Genomic DNA, 17,784 nt, shown 5'->3' on the forward strand with positions numbered 1-17,784 from the left:
ACTTCACTTTCATTCTCGGGTCAACTGGCCAGCCGTAGAATACCTTTAATTACAACTGAAAGGGTTCTCTGTTTACCTTGTCAAAACTTGGTCAGATGCAATCCTTTCCCGTCTTTAACCAGCAAGACGGGGGATCAGATTTGGGGCTGACTAATGTGTCTCTACTATATGATTTAATACATACCTTTAACAAGGCAACGAATGAGTCACATGACTGACCATTCACACGTACAGACCAATGCTTGTATGAAATATAAATCAACAAATCCCTCATGCTGAATGTGATGATTGACCTGTAAACTGACCAGTGATTGCAATCAACAATGGGTTCCACGACTGACCAATCACAGGTGCGGTGTGTAATCGTTGACATGTTGCCAGACCAATGTTTGGACTCTCTGATGCCCAACTCTTATTTCGCCAAGCACATCTCTGAAGGGACACCCTTGTTCCGGCATCAAACCAATCTTGGGACAGGTAGATATGTCAACCTGGTAAACGAGTCTTGTGCTTACACAAAAATTAAAATGCACCAGTTTTTACACTGTAGCGTAGCTGCACTCTCTATGAAAACAGAACCCGACAAGTGATGTGACCAGCTAATTGCTAAAATGTGTGTCGTGATTGACATTTATACTGACCAATGCTCACACATACTGAAGTATGTCACCAACTATCCAGTCATACATTATCTTGTGCTGTTCAGGTTCAGGGGGTCCTGGAGCCTGTCCCAGCTGACTTTTGGAGAAAGGTGGCTTTACCCTAGATTTTCACCAGTCAGTGGCAGGGAACATATCGAGACAGACAACCATTGCTCATGATGACACCGTCACTTAGTGGGAACTGGAACCCACAGTCAAATGTAGCAGTACACCAACAGTGATTTGCATCCAACCAATTGCTGTTATTTTACTGTAAACACTGACATGTTGGCTGGCCAATGCAGCAGCACAAAGCAAGTGAATGTTTGTGTCTGTAGAACCCATTAGGGGTTTCTCCTTATTTGCTGGGTGTGAACTTGCGATGATGAATAGTAAAGTTTGCATTAATAAATGTTCCTGCTAACTTCGCTCGAGGGTGAACAAGCATATCAGAGTTTGAAGTGAGCAGTGGACCTAATCAGCGTCAGGCCAAAATTGATGAGTCTACATGCTTTAGGGCATTTGATGAACAAGCCATTACTGCACCTGACTGCCTGTCTGTTGGGATTCCAAAGTCATATTTGCATTGGGAAGGGGATGGGGGTGGGTTGGTGCAGATGCACAAATTTTGAGAGCAACTTGGATGCTGTGGTAATGGGTCATGCTGTCCAAACAGATGACAATCAATCACTGGACAGTTCCATGGATATAACCACCATGGCTGCTATTACTTGTATCAGTATTAGCACAACAATCAGTACAAACTACTACTACTACTTCTACAGTACCACATCAACGCTTACCACTCCTTTCATGACCACCACTCTTTTTTTTAAAATTAAAATAGAAACACTTGTACAACTATATCTTCTAAAGCCCTTACAACTACTATATCACACAGGGGAAACCTACTGCTGCTATTACCACTACCACTGCAACTATAATGACGAGTTATTAATGGGATTAAGAGTCACAATTTATACAATTTCCTCATTCACAACATACAGTGTATTGCAGTACCAAAATGCTTTTTCACTTCACACTAAAAGTACATTTACACCTTATAAAGTTAATTACAACTGAGATAATTAAATGAAATTTATTGCACTATGATGGACAAAAAATGCTGTGCACTTGGTGGGAGTGACAGTTGCAACTAAGTACGCTGTTCTAGTAGGCCTTTCTTTTCTGCAGAAGCCTGAAGTTTTCATGCTTACTTTGTCCATTATTTAGAATTGTTCAAAATTTCCTCCCTCTTGACGAAGGCCCCAGTTGCAGTTGAAAAAAATAGCCCCAAAGCATGATGTTGACACCACCATGCTTCACTGTAGGTATTGTCTGCTTTTTGGTAATGAGCAGTGTTGTGTTTGGATTAAACATACAGTACCTTTTCAAATCAAACCAAAAGTTAAATTTTTGTTTCAAAATTTGGTAAACGTATGTGGGAAAATATATTACGGTCGGATGAATCCAATGTAAAACTTTGGGCCATAATTCCGAAAAGTATTATATGGTTGCACAGCTAGCTGCACTAGCTAGCAATAGCTAAACTATTATGTTATCTTACCTGTACAGCACAGTGTTTTGTAGCGATGAATGAAGATGAACATTGTCATTATCTCTTTAATCTTTTGGTTGCAAAGCTAGCATGATGTTATCTTCCTTTTACAGATTTCATCAAACAAATCCTTGAATCTACATTAAATAATTTTTGGAGCTTCTTTCATAATACAACACGGTGTTTCAGTGGAATTGAACTCTGCAAGTGCATAGCTACTAGGTTGTCAGCTGAGCACAAATGACAAAAAACATTTTCTTTTTTTCCAAATTGTCACTTTGTCGAAACTCCAGGTGTTGAATTATAAACAAGATTACTTTCAAGTCATATGGTTCAAGTAAAAGTTAAGTCTCATCCTTGAGTTGTCGCCAAGCAAATTGCAACTCCTTAAATCTGATTCGAGTCACGCCATCTATGACTACAACTCCAGGTACTACTGGTTTGTCTGTCATAAAACATTAAAGTCACCACTTGAACACATTCTGGTTTAGATGCTGTGTTATTCCAATTTTATTCCGGTTCGCATCCTATTTGGATGGCTGCATGAATGCAGCCATTGTGATTCGTATATCAAAGACATTGCTTCTGGAATAAATCTGTCATGGTAATTGAACATTTACTAGTTTTCTCCCAATTGACACACACACACATCTCTTGATTGGTAAAAGTAAAAACCGCATATATTAACAGCACTCCTCTCCGGATGCGTAGTGCAAAGCCGCGGCAGGCCAATAGGCCAACGTGGGCTTCGTTAAATGTTTTTGTTTGCGCAGGCGTTATTGAATGACTTTTCACTCCTCCAAGAAATGCAGAGCAGCTGCTTATCTCCCCTCATCTTCCCCTCGTTCTATTTAGCGTCTATCCGGAGGAGTTCCTCCTACACGCGGGCTGTGCACTTATAGAAGAGCAGCAACAACTACTGTGCACTCCAGCCACAAAAATACTAGAATGGAACTCAGTACTGTAGGCAAAACCATCTTTTGTTTCCTTTGTTCTACATGTCTTCGGCTTCAAAGTGGATAGGCAAACTTTCGTGCTCAAGGATCACATTTGATGTTTAATCAGACAGACGGTTCTAGTCATTTGTCGATAAGAAAAAATGCGGATGCAAAATATGTAAAATCTTATTTTAATAATGGAATAATTCTCATGTGATAAATGTAACATTTACGATAAATTTAATTCTAATCAATGATCCAATTATTTAAGGAGGTACACAGTACGGTGTTTGACTCACCACGAGCTGATTCTCAATCTGCCTCACAGTTCTGAGGTCCTGAGTTCAAATCCGGCTTCCTCAAACCTTGTTCTGTCAGTCTGCAATTTTCAGTAAATATTCGGTGTAGTACAAATAACCACACAGGAAGTCTATAAAACACCCATTGGACACAGACCACTTTGGAAGACCAAATAGCTGACAAGAACAGTTTAAAACAAAAAACAAAAAACTAATAATAATCATGCGTAAGTTCAATGGTATAATTTTATTTTAAACATAGGGGGTTTTAATACAAGATGCAGTAAAACTTAAATGTGCATATTCAATTCTTTATTTTACCTCTTCTATTGACATGAAATCATCCATCTATTCTCAATACCGCTTAATTGACATTCCGCTCAATGCCACCAAAAATCCCCCATTGAATATATATTATTTAACATGTTTCTCGGCACAAATGATTGATGTTCTTAATTATATTTCAGTTGTGATGACATTAATTTACAGGGTATTTGTGCACTAAATAGTATGACTTTTTTGCCATTGAAAACATGGCGTAAATGATCACACCTTTTACCAAGTTATCTCTGGTATCTGGTATCTGAACGGGTGCCTCCTAACCAATAAATAAGTTGATATCTGTGTGTTTGGTAGATCATGGCAAGTGCGTCAGAAGTAAGGAAATAGGAAATAATAAATGAGGATGTTCCACTTAGTTACTAAACTAATACTTATTTGTAACAGCACAGTTTCTTGGGAATGCTTCACATCTATGTTGCAACGTATACAATGTACACCAGCTTCATTGAAGCCTTTATGAACTGCTATTTCAGCCGAGGAGGGATAGAATGCCAGAATTGACAATATATTTGCATGTATAGAAATAGTTTGACCTTTTCTTGCAAACTCAGACCACCAGGTAATAACTGATTCCTGCACCCCTTCACCACAAAGGCTAGTAAAGTGGGGCATTCGGATGTTCCTCAATTATATTTGCTGCATTGCACCTCAGAATGCATCCTTGAATCACTAGCAATTCAGCTCACATCACTTGCGCACATCCTGCCCACTGCGTAGGTGCGATTGAAAAAGACGCCATTTGCTCGACTGGGTGAAGGTTGTGTGGACCTGGTTTCCCTCCCACAGACTGCTGGGCCTCGCACTCTCAGAGCTGAAGCCATGTGACCGATGGACAGATGATGCTGGGGTGAAGGGTACTTCTAACTCTCCCCCGGATCATTGCAAAGGCGCCATTGACGCCGTTATTCACCAGCTACCACCTCCTACGACATGAACACACAATTATGTGAGCGTTTGTAATCGTAGCACACCAAGTATGTGTGTGTGTGTGTGTGCGTGTGTGTGTGTGTGTTTGTGTGTGTGTGCATGCGCAGGGGGGTTTGGGGTGTAGCAACTACTCCTTTAATCAGTGAAGCAAAGTCGTGATAATGCGCAATTGGCTTGCATTTTGTCAGGATACTGCAGGCATTGTTTGACCTCAGATCACAAGCGGCAAACTCCACCAATACAGAACAGTACAGAACAGTCCATATCTCACTTTGCTTATTTCCCAGACGCAAATGCATGCACAGCTCAAATTTGCATTGCTCCGATATTTGGACCCGTGTGTGGCTAATTTGGGAGTGTAAACAAACAGGGAGCCTCGCTAGCCTCTGATAGTGGTGCCACAGAGCGTGCTATCTTTTGGGGGTGATGTGCACTATACAAGGTGAAATGCTCTGGTGAGCCCCGGGCGACAAGTTGCAAAACTTGACCACAGGGAGTGAATCGGACTAGGCTGTTGTCCTTGTCAATGGAGATTAGCTTTAGCCATGTTTCCGCCAAGTGGTACAGCCCAAGATGTGTTTATCATGTGTGTATTAGCTACTATATACTGAGATAGGCCTTAGCTCAGGCTTTTGTCTGTACTTCTCAAACTTCAGTGTTTCTATGTGATGCTTGTGTGGAAATTTTTGTCTCGAGTAGCTGAAGTTGATCTGCCAATTTTCACACAACTGAGGTATTTTCTGAGGCACTGCAATGCTCTTTGTGAAAAGTAACAACACAAAATAAGGGGTTAAAGTTGATTTGAGAACTTTTTAGCTTCCAAGATTGTATCTGGGGCTATTTAAAGCCTGCTTGTCGTTGTTCTGTGTGAATGGTACTAATACAGAAAAGGAGGGTCTGCAAATTTTCCAGCATCTGAGGTAGTATCTTTGTCCTTGGGACTCTGTTCTGTGTGAAAAATAATGACACAAAATTTTGGGTTAAACATGATATTTTTGGAGATGGCAACTCAGGCCTTGTTGCCGATGTGTGTGTGACAGTCCCAGACACAAAATGCAGGTTTGAAGTCTGTATTTCCCACCTTCCAAGGTAGTAGGAGCATAAAGTGTTTACATGAACACCCACCAAATGTGTATTTCAGTGGTAGTGAGTTTCACTGCCACTCCGTCTTTGACGTAGAGAATGATGGCATGGGTCTTCACACACGTGTGAATATTTTCAACTTGTTTGTGTGTGAATATCTCAGTGAATAACTGAGATAAATCTCTCCCAATAAGAGGAGACTTCACTTTTTTTAAGGCAGGTTTTAGAGCGCATATTTCAATGTTTTACTGTCTTGTAACTTGCATCTTTGCAAAATACCAAAGATACACAACCGCTAACACTCGAGTCGCCTATCTAATATCAGACTCCAACAGTGTTTTAAATAACCTGATGCAGATTTGGATAATTTAAAAAACATTTCAGTCATCTTTTTTTTTTCTTTTTAATGGTTACTTCAGCATTAACATTTTAGCTGTCTGCAAATACCCAGTGGCTGGAATTGAAACTATTCAGTAGCTTGTGAATTGTCCGATATATTAGCGACCAGCTTTTTTTTTTAAGGGCATGGTAAAATTACAAAAATCTGTGACTCTAGCACATTAATCCATCTTTAAGAACATTTAACATAATGATACAAAAATGCATAGGAGCTGGTAATTCTGTGTAACAACCAACCACACTGCCTCTACTGTAGCTGCACTTATAATATGAGTGTCTTTTTATGCGAGGTCTGTGGTTTGTACTTTTAGTACCTGTGTGTTTCTACGGGATGCTTGTGGGAGGTCTTTACTCTTTCATGTAGTACGTGTGTGTTTGGTTGTTTTGTTCCTGGAGCTCAGCCTCTACAAACCACAAGTGAGTTTTAATACAATACTGATATGACTTCATCAGCCCACACATAATGCATTAAATGGTTTACCCGCCACAAATGTAACAAGTTCCTTTTTAAGGACCCAACAAATCGATATAGAGATGAGGCAAAAAAGCAAAAAAAAAAAAAAAAAAAAACACTCGGATGTCAGAAGTGACCACACTTTTTAAAGGGAAGCTAATGGATAATTTGGGGTCTTTGAGAAACACCACATTGGTTAAAACTGGTGACACAAGTCCGCAGGCAAAATGCATTAGTCGCAATTTAAGACCCATGATTCACTCCACTTAGAGCTAAAGTGGAAAGCTTTTTTCTGTTGTTATTACTGTAGTGCCTTATTGTACCAATAAAATGCTCCTGACTTATAATTGACCATATCCTTTGTTTTTGCAGCTTCTCTGCGGTCAGAGAGTGAACCATACAAACCCCGAGTCCATTTTGTGGGTTTGGCACTTGGAGAAAAATGCTTTAGAGTCCATGTGCTTGTTTAGTGGCTCTCAAGTATCAGCAATGTCCTGACAGAATGATTGGGGAGTGATGCATGGCCAATGTGTTATGCATATGAAGTGCTAAGTTTTGATGACAGATTGTCACTTGACCACCAATCCGACTTTGATGGAAGATCGGGAGCAAGAGTGACATATACAGGGATTCATAGGTCCACTAAAAACAGAAAAAGGGGCATTGAAGACGTCTACTCCAATCCTTAATTAATTATTCTCAAAATAAGTGCCGTTACTTTTCGTCCCACGTCGCGATATTGTAAGCATCTTTGTATTGTGAGCCACTGGTGTCATTGTATTGCATTATTTTTCTGTGTGTAAAGTGGCGTTTTCGAGTAGATCAGCAAATTTCCTGGCTGTCAAGATAGTGTCTGAGGGGTTGTTTTGCTGTTCTGCATGGTAGGTAACATGAGAAGAAATGTACAGAAGAAATCAGGGTCAAAAGCTGATCTTGCAATAACCTGACTTATGAGGGAGGGTCTGAGGTGTTTTGTTGCTGCTGTGGCTGAAGATGATTTGCAAATCTCCCGGCTGTGGAGGTAGAAATGTCTGAGGCCTTGAATTGCTGTTCTTTGTGAAGCATAACAAAGAAGGGTGCGGACAGAAAAGAGGGGTTAAACATGTATATGTTAATTTCCCGGCTTCCTAGCCTCTGTCACTGTCCAGTGTGAATATGGAACAACACAAAATGCGTTGTTTTAAGTTGCTCCATAAACATCTGGACTTCTGATGTTGGAACGAACCCGCTGTGTTACTGTTTAGTGTGAAAGGTAACAGAAAAATATGTTGAGACACAAAATGGTGGTTGAAGTCGTTAAGTGAATTTTCTGGTTTCCAGTATGGCATCTGAGAAATGTGTGTTGCTTTTTTGTGTGAAAAGACACACTGAGACAAAAATGTACAGGTTTAAAAAACAGAGCTGCCCATATATTGCCCCACGCGCCATACTTTGCCCACCACTGGTGTAAAGTGTCCAGTCGTCCTCCCCCTTCTGAGCTTGTGTGGAGCCAGGGGTAAACTGAAACTGGTGAGTTGGAAAATGTATGCTTCATATATACCAAATATTACTTATTATTAGTTTTATACAACTTTCGTGCTTTCTTGTACCAAACCTCTTAGTCAGCGCAGTACTTGTGTGTGTTCTGGCCATGTTCTCATACGCATCATGCGTGTTTTAATTCAGAATTGTGCTTCTTTAAGGGACATTTCTAAAAACATTGGCCATGACACTGAATAATGTCCGACTGTTCCACAGCTAGTCACGACTCAGCTCATCTGTTTTAAATGTTAAAAAAATACAGATGTCATTTCAGTGGTTTGTTTAGGGAGCTGAAATTTTTAAGCAGTGTAGCAATGCGGTGTGTAACATCCATAATCAGACAGCTTAATCTTGCGTGATGGCCATGCAGGTCCCGGCAGACAGCAGGTGGTTGATGCGATCCGCGCCAATGACGGCGGGGGGCTCCAGTTAATCTGAAGTGTTGTCGCTTCAGGCTCGAGGGACTCCATGTGTCAGCCCAAGCGTTGTGATCAATAGCCTTCGCCAACATGAAAGGCCAATGCCTCCACTCTCAGTCTGTGGCGTGCGCGCTCCGCTATTGCGTTTGATCCTCCCGAGTGTTTGCTGTCCGAGGGGGGAGGGGTGCATGGTGCTGATTGAGGTAAAGCAATCTTTTCCTCACCTAAACCCTGTGCAAAGCTAAAAATAGAGACGACCTGGACTTCTTAAGATTGCTTTAAAAGTGGTGTGAAGAAGCTTGTCTATGGTGCGCCAGTTCTCTTATGGAGTACTGTACTTTCAAGGAGTCATCACGGTGGGTTTTCTCCTGGCAGCCAATCGCCAGAGGGCAAATGACCTTGTCTGAATCCTGAGGCTGTGTTACACATACCGATAATTGGACCAAATCTGAGCATTATCCCTCCCTTGCCATCAAAGTCAGCAAAAGCCCGATTATCCCATGCTTCTGAAAGAGTAGCCTGAATGATTATACTGTAGCGTGGGCCACATTACTTTGTTTTTTCCTCCTCCAATTAGCTTGGAAAATGGTGGGCCCCTCAATCGTAAATGTTATACCTCATTGATATTTACGATGGGAGGGACAGAGAAAAGAAATGTTCACGCTATTATGACACCAACAATCGTATTTAGTCCTTCAATATAATTTCAAGATAACAGCAGTGTTCTTATATTGTCTCGCTGGTATACTAATCACTTTTCTATTGATGGTTGATAAAATGGGGTACAGACATACCGATAATTAGGCCAAATGTGAGTATTTTTCTTCACTTGTGCTATGACGTGTATTAAAGTTATTTTCACCCAGATCGGCTTAGAAAACAATCAAGCCACCAATGGGTTATTTTCACATGACGTCACCTGTTGAGCTGACTCCAACGGCAGCCATTTTTTATCCCTGCGCTCCCGTTACTCATACATAGGCAAGGTGGACGACAGTATGTTTCTAACTACATTTATTGAAGACGTGACTGACAGAACATCAAGGGACTCAGGACTGCGTAACTAAGGCGCAGTATTGTTCCCTTGATCTTTTACTCTATATGACAGAAGTCATGAAGGAAGAGCACTTACTTGTATGCTAACACGGAAAACGAAAGGTGGTGGAATATTATTTTTTTAATATCGTGGCAAACTCCATTCATTCCATTTTTTTTAAAAAGTAAAACCTGTATATTAGTTCACCACAAGCAAAATGAAATGTTTATTATTTGTGTAAAATTTGATGACAATAGTAGAAAGACAAAAGAATAAACAAATCCAGTATTTCACAAAATTCTCAAATCTTTCAAGTGACTAGCAAAAAAGGATCTTAAATATAATGTTGGCCTTCTGAAAAGAGTATCGATTAACCTTGTTAGCGACACATAAGCACGATGGAGGTTGAGATGGGGCAGCAGGATAGCAGCGTCGGGCAATCGTCCACAAAGCCAAGTCTCCGTGAAGCACAGAGCCGCAGAATGTCCAGTCTTTCGTCGGAAGCGTTAGATGATGTCCCCGCTTATGCAGTCAGACTTGTGTACCGGGTCGCAAGGATTTGAAGAGCGCACCGACTAGCAACTCTGGAAAAAGCTTCAGTGAATTGGCGAGAGTTGTCAAAAAAAAAAAAAAAGTGAGAAGAAAAGTCAGAAGAAGGCTCTCTGATGGTTAGCAAGTCCTCTCTTGTGTACTTGAGTCCCGAGACGCCACGTGAAACACAAAAACACAAACAGTAACCGAGAGTATTCCGTAGACTTCCACACTGGGTATGCGTTAGGTAGAGAGGATAAATGGCGGTGCACACTGGTTCAGCAAAAAATCTGACGTCGGTGAAAACGACCCATTCTAAATGTTAAACTTGTTCAGCCTTTATGATGCCAAATTCTTACCGAATATGTCAACACCAATTTTGTTTGAGCCACAGCCTGTGATTTTAGCATGAAACAGAATGATAGCCGATATGGCAGCTTGGGCTGTTGTCCGACACTAATAGAGGAGAAACTGGATGTGTTGTTTGTCTAACATGTCTCACAAATCATTCACCACAGTAAAATTGACTTGACAATGTGGAGTCGTTACAGTTAGCCTAGCTTCTGTTTCTTTTTTTACTACTGTTTCTACTTCCTTGTATTGCCCAGCTACTCTGGATGTCCTGCTGCACTGTGCTACCTGTCACAGGTTAGTCATTGGTACAATGACAGGAACTGGTTCTGTGGATGTAGTACCGAGCTCTCTGGCACTGGGGCTGCCAATCAAACCGGAGGCCCTCATGGGTATTTAGACAAAAGGATGGATCATTTCAGGAGTGTAGATTGCTATCCTATGGGGGAGGATGAGATCATTTTCTTTCCATTACTGATAAAACCTTTCGGCCTTTGACATGCTAATGCCATGGGGCACCAAAAGTGTGCTGGTGGGCTGATTCCTCATGACAGATGAATTGAAAAGGCGAAGTGCAGTCATTCGAAATGAAAAAGTTTGTCGGGCTGCGTGGTGAAGGCATGATTAACAATACCGATTCATCGTGAATAGGGTAGAGGTTTAGAACTGTCACCACGTAATGTCTTCTGTTCTTTGGTGCACGTTTTTGAGTCTGCTGGCTCAATTTTAAGTGAAACGGTCTCCAAAAGGTTATTTATTATAAGTTAATTTATTTGATTATCAATGAATTCTTCATTAATTGTTTCTCCTCTAAAAACAATCAAATAATCATTAAAGTGAAGTGAGATGTTATGGTAAGGTTTGAAGGCTTTTGGTTCAACAAAATATGGTATTTTATAAAAACCTATACATTAATTGAGGCTCGAGATTGCACTCGATGTTTCAAAAATACACAGTATTTTAGGCATACGCAGGGCTCACAAAAATCTAGGTCAATAGATGCCCATTCAATTTACAAAAATGAAATTGAAGGGTCATAGCTCTTTTCATCCATCCATCCATCCATCCATCCATCCATTTTCTCAGCCGGTGACAATGTGGTCTTGTAATCCTGCCAATAGTTTCCGCAATTTTCAGATATTTGATACTGCAAGATCAGGTTAATTGCTGGCAAATGCGACGTCTTGGAAAGCCTTTGCCACATTCAAAGCGGATTATTGATAAAATAGACACACACAAACACACACATTTTGCTGTTGCTCTTCAAAAATTGCAATTTTCTTTTGAGATGAAGCAGCTTGAGAGACTTTCAGGGACACTAGCGATCGTCTGAAGTGACGTTAGCAATCACATCTTAAGACTCATGCAATCGTGTGATTGATAATCAGCAAAAGGGTTCTTGCTGTAATGTCACCTTGAGTGTGCTTTGCCTACGTTAGCATCTTACATTTCTAAGATACTCATCATTTAAAACCCCAAAAGTACAATTACTAGAATCTGGACCATCCACTACTTTTTCCTTTTATTGGCACACCATAATGATACCTCGGGTTGAGGGGTTACTTACTTTCTTAGCATGAACACCAGGGAAAAGATAACTTCTGTAAGTGTGTAGGGACCTTTTAAGTGTGCAATGAAAAAATATTTTCAAATACATATGTTTTTTTAAATATACATTCTTTTCCCCAAAATTATAAACTTTTATTCTCCCAATACTGTATTACATTTTTCCCCTTTTTTATTTTCATAGTATGAACAAAAAAACATCCTCAACACTTTGCTACTGTTCATCTTGACCAAAATACTACTTTATCCTTAAATCCCTACTTTTTCATAAATTATACATCCATTTATATAAAGGAAATATGTTTATTCTCATTATATTGCAATATTTTTTCTACAAAAATATTTAAAAAATGTTTGCACATCCTATTTTGTTTTTGCAGTATACTGTAATTTTCAGCCTACAGAGCGCAACTAATTATAAGCCTCACCCACTACATTTGTAAAAGAAATACCATTTGGTACATACATAAGCTGCACCTGTGTAAAAGCAGCACATGCCCACATTGAAACAAGAGATATTTACAAAGAAAGATGGTACACAGAAAGAATTTTAAAAGTTTCAATACCTTAGCTGAGTTTGAACAGGGCCGGTTAAAAAAAACACACCTAAATCATTGACACGCTGCAGTTACACAGAAGCAACATGCTAGCGTGCCGCTGACGCTAGCGTGATGCTAATGCTGGTGTGCGCTAACGGGGCTGGTTAAAAAAAACATACCGGTAAAAATTACTGAGACACGGCAGTAACACAACAGAAGCACACTAGCACAGTGCTAACTCTACCGGGGCGCTAAAAAGGCCGGTTATAAAAAAAAAAAAAAAAACAACAAAAAAGAGGTAAAAGTTACCTCCTCGGCACATATATTTCACCAATCTCACTCTTACGTTTTCCGCTCTAGTGCCTGTGTAGCATGTGAAAAAAGTCACGTCTTATAGGCCGGAAATAACAGTGTGTATTTCTTTCGGCTTGTCCCTTTCGGGGTCGCCACAGCGTGTCATCTCAGATGAACGCACATATGTTTGGCACAATTTTTACGCCGGATGCCCTTCCTGACGCAACCCTTCTCAGGGAGTGGAGGCCCCAGTGGGATATGAACCCACAACCCCTGGTTTTCCAAACCAGTGCTCTAACCACTGAGCTATGGGGCCGGAAATAACAGTAATAGTGTTTAATCCTCTATTTAAAAAAAAAAAAAAAATCAGCAATTTAAGATTTCATTCATTTCAAATTTATTCTCAAACTATAGAATATTTTTTAAAGAGCATGCACATTTTTATAGGGAAAACTAGCTGTTCATCCTCAGAACATTGAGACACTTTTTCCTCAAAAACATATATTTATAATCTGACCTTGTTGTTGTACGATGACGATACTTTTCTTGACAATATATACTGTGACCAGTCCAAAATGTTGTTTTTTTTTTTTTTTTTTTCAGAAAAAATATGCAATTGTTGGCAGAATCCCACTTTTGTTCCTGTAATATCACAGCTTCAGAGTTTTGTTTTGTTTTTTTTCCTAAAAATGTCTTCATTCTCAAGTTTCTCAACTTGGTAATGGAAAATGGGACTTTATTCTCGTACCAATGATTTTTTTAATATTGCTTGATTGAATATATATAATTCAAATTAAAATGTTTTAATACCGATACTATTATGGCTTCTTAACATTGGGGAAAACATGCTTTGAATCTTTGAAAAAAAAAAAAAGTACTATTCTTTTTGTATGTATTTACAATAGTATTTTGGTACTAAACTGTTCTTATTTCTTGACATTTCTGATTACCAACAATAACACTAATTGCTTGTCACGTTAAGTCTAATATTTTTGTCATGTGCCGCCGTGTATTTAATACAAAGCAGCTCTCTTTTGCTTGTAATTAAAATCCTCCCATGCTAATGATCCCATTAAGTCTGGAGGAGTTAAGGAAAGACAATTGTGCTTTATTTAAGTCACGTTATAGTGGCCTATGAAACATTGACGACTGGCGGGCCCGCTGTGGACATTTTAAGATCAAATCTCTTCAAATATTTTTCTGGCAAACTTTTCTACTCAATAAAAGTGACCTTGGTGGAATTTTCAAGCCAGGGTCTTTTCATTTTCAGTTTGACAGTCAAGTATGTATGCAAAAAGTTTGTATATAGACAGGCCTGAGGGAAACCTTGATTAACACTCGCACACAAAAAAAAAATGTACCCTGAAGTTGCTCAATGTATTCTCAATGTTGACCTGATTTTTAACACCAACCCAACACCAACAAAATGTTGTACAAAAGTTATTTCTAAAAAAAAAAGCTCAATTAATACTAGCTGATGGTTTGTCTTCTTCTTCTTCTTTTCCTTTCGGCTTGTCCCGTTAGGGGTCGCCACAGCGTGTCATCTTTTGCCATCTTAGCCTATCTCCTGCATCTTCCTCTCTAACCCCAACTGCCCTCATGTCTTCCTCTCGCTCTTTTGCCTGGGAGCTCCATCCTCAGCATCCTTCTACCAATATACTCACTCTCTCGCCTCTGAACATGTCCAAACCATCGAAGTCTGCTCTCTCGAATCTTGTCTCCAAAACATCCAGCTTTGGCTGTCCCTCGAATGAGCTCATTTCTAATCCTATCCAACCTGGTCACTCCGAGCGAGAACCTCAACATCTTCATTTCTGCCACCTCCAGTTCAGCTTCCTGTTGTTTCTTCAGTGCCGCCGTCTCTAATCCGTACATCATGGCCGGCCTCACCACTGTTTTGTAAACTTTGCCCTTTCATCCTAGCAGAGACTCTTCTGTCACATAAAACACCAGACACCTTTCGCCAGCTGTTCCAAGCTGCTTGGACCCGTTTCTTCACTTCCTGACCACACTCTCCATTGCTCTGTATTGTTGACCCCAAGTATTTGAAGTCGTCCACCCTCGCTATCTCTTCTCCCTGTAGCCTCACTCTTCCCCCTCTACTTTTCTCATTCACGCACATATATTCTGTTTTACTTCTGCTAATCTTCATTCCTCTCCTTTCCAGTGCATGTCTCCATCTTTCCAATTGTTCCTCTGCATGCTCCCTGCTTTCACTGCATATGACAATATCATCTGCGAACATCATGGTCCAAGGGGATTCCAGTCTAACCTCATCTGTCAGCCTATCCATTACCACTGCAAACAGGAAGGGGCTCAGAGCTGATCCCTGATGCAGTCCCACCTCCACCTTAAATTCCTCTGTCAAACCTAAGGCACACCTCACCATTGTTCTGCTGCCATCATACATGTCCTGTACTATTTTAACATACTTCTCTGCCACACCAGACTTACGCATGCAGTACCACAGTTCCTCTCTTGGTACTCTGTCATAGGCTTTCTCTAGATCCACAAAGACACAATGTAGCTCCTTCTGACCTTCTCTGTACTTTTCCACGAGCATCCTCAAGGCAAATAATGCATCTGTGGTACTCTTTCTAGGCATGAAACCATACTGTTGCTCGCAGATACTTACTTCTGTCCTGAGTCTAGCCTCCACTACTCTTTCCCATAACTTCATTGTGTGGCTCATCAACTTTATTCCTCGGTAGTTCCCACAGCTCTGAACATCCCCTTTGTTCTTAAAAATGGGAACTAGAACACTTTTCCTCCATTCTTCAGGCATCTTTTCGCCCGCTAGTATTCTGTTGAATAAGTTGGTCAAAAACTCCACAGCCATCTCTCCAAATTGCTTCCATACCTCTACCGGTATGTCATCAGGACCAACTGCCTTCCCATTTTTCATCCTTTGTAATGCCTTTCTGACTTCCCCCTTAGTAATCATTTCCACTTCCTGGTCCTTCACTCTTGCCTCTTCAACTCTTCCTTCTCTGTCATTTTCTTCATTCATCAACTTCTCAAAGTATTCTTTCCATCTATTTAGCACACTACCGGCACCAGTCAACACATTTCCATCTCTATCCTTAATCACCCTAACCTTCTGCACATCCTTCCCATCTCTATCCCTCTGTCTGGCCAACCTGTAGAGATCCTTTTCTCCTTCTTTCGTGTCCAACCTGGTGTACATGTCTTCATATGCCTCTTGTTTAGCCTTTGCCACCTCTACCTTTGCCCTACGTCGCATCTCGATGTACTCCTTTCGCCTCTCCTCAGTCCTCTCAGTATCCCACTTCTTCTTCGCTAATCTCTTTCCTTGTATGACTCCCTGTATTTTGGGGTTCCACCACCAAGTCTCCTTCTCCCCTTTCCTACCAGATGACACACCAAGTACTCTCCTGCCTGTCTCTCTGATCACCTTGGCTGTCGTCGTCCAGTCTTCCGGGAGCTTCGGTTGTCCATCGAGAGCCTGTCTTACCTCTTTCCGGAAGGCCGCACAACATTCTTCCTTTCTCAGCTTCCACCACATGGTTCTCTGCTCTACCTTTGTCTTCTTAATCTTCCTACCCACCACCAGAATCATCCTACATACTACCATCCTATGCTGTCGAGCTACACTCTCCCCTACCACTACTTTACAGTCAGTAACCTCCTTCAGATTACATCGTCTGCACAAAATAATCTACCTGCGTGGTTCTACCTCCGCTCTTGTAGGTCACTATATGCTCCTCCCTCTTCTGGAAATAAGTGTTCACTACAGCCATCTCCATCCTTTTTGCAAAGTCCACCACCATCTGCCCTTCAAAGTTCCTTTCCTGGATGCCGTACTTACCCATCACTTCTTCATCGCCCCTGTTTCCTTTACCAATATGTCCATTACAATCTGCACCAATCACAACTCTCTCGCTGTCTGGGATGCTCAGAACTACTTCATCTAGTTCCTTCCAGAATTTCTCTTTCAACTCTAGGTCACATCCTAGTGTGGTGCATAGCCGCTAACCACATTGTACATAACACCCTCAATTTCAAATTTTAGTCTCATCACTCGATCTGATACTCTTTTCACCTCCAAGACATTCTTAGCCAGCTCTTCCTTTAAAATAACCCCTACTCCATTTCTCTTCCCATCTACTCCGTGGTAGAATAATTTAAACCCTGCTCCCAAACTTCTAGCCTTACTACCTTTCCACCTGCTCTCTTATCAACCTTTCTCCTAATCATCATGTCAACCAACTCCTGAGCTTTTCCTGTCATAGTCCCAACATTCAAAGTCCCTACACTCAGTTGTAGGCTCTGTGCATTCCTCTTTTTCTTCTGACGCTGGATCCGGTTTCCTCCTCTTCTTTGTCTTCGACCCACAGTAGCTGAATTTCCACCGACGCCCTGCAGGTTAGCAGTGCCGGGGGCGGGCGTTGTTAACCCGGGCCACGACCGATCCGGTATGGGATTCTTTAGATGAACGCTCATATTTGTTTGGCACAGTTTTTACGCCGGATGCCCTTCCTGACGCAACCCTCTGCATTTATCCGGGCTTGGGACCGGCCTACAGATTGCACTGGTTTGTGCCCCCCATAGGGCTGCATTACTAGATGATGGTTTGTAAATAATAAATATGATGGATGAAATAATTTAAACAAAACATTTCTTTAAAAATGACAAAAAATATTTATAAAATGTAAAATAAAGTGAACCTAAAACATTAAAAATAATTCATGTTTATAAAAATAAAACATTGAAATAAAATAGTCCAAAAATCAAATAATGACAAACAAAATAAAACAAATATGAAATCAAATATGCAACCAAACATAATTCTGTTTCATTTGTTTTAACCAAGATAGATTGTGGTTATAATATAACAACAGGAAGCTGAACTGGAGGTGGCAAAA

At 40.7% G+C, this 17,784-nt stretch overlaps 1 non-coding gene across 1 annotated transcript; it reads right to left on the reverse strand.

The window, feature by feature from the left end:
* Positions 1-13,141: 13,141 nt before the first annotated feature.
* Positions 13,142-13,214, reverse strand: trnas-gga (transfer RNA serine (anticodon GGA)). The gene has a single exon. It is a non-coding gene; the product is annotated as a tRNA-Ser (tRNA).
* Positions 13,215-17,784: the final 4,570 nt, after the last annotated feature.

This window comes from Syngnathoides biaculeatus, chromosome 3, assembly GCF_019802595.1.
Source record: "Syngnathoides biaculeatus isolate LvHL_M chromosome 3, ASM1980259v1, whole genome shotgun sequence".
Taxonomy (NCBI): Eukaryota; Metazoa; Chordata; class Actinopteri; order Syngnathiformes; family Syngnathidae; genus Syngnathoides; species Syngnathoides biaculeatus.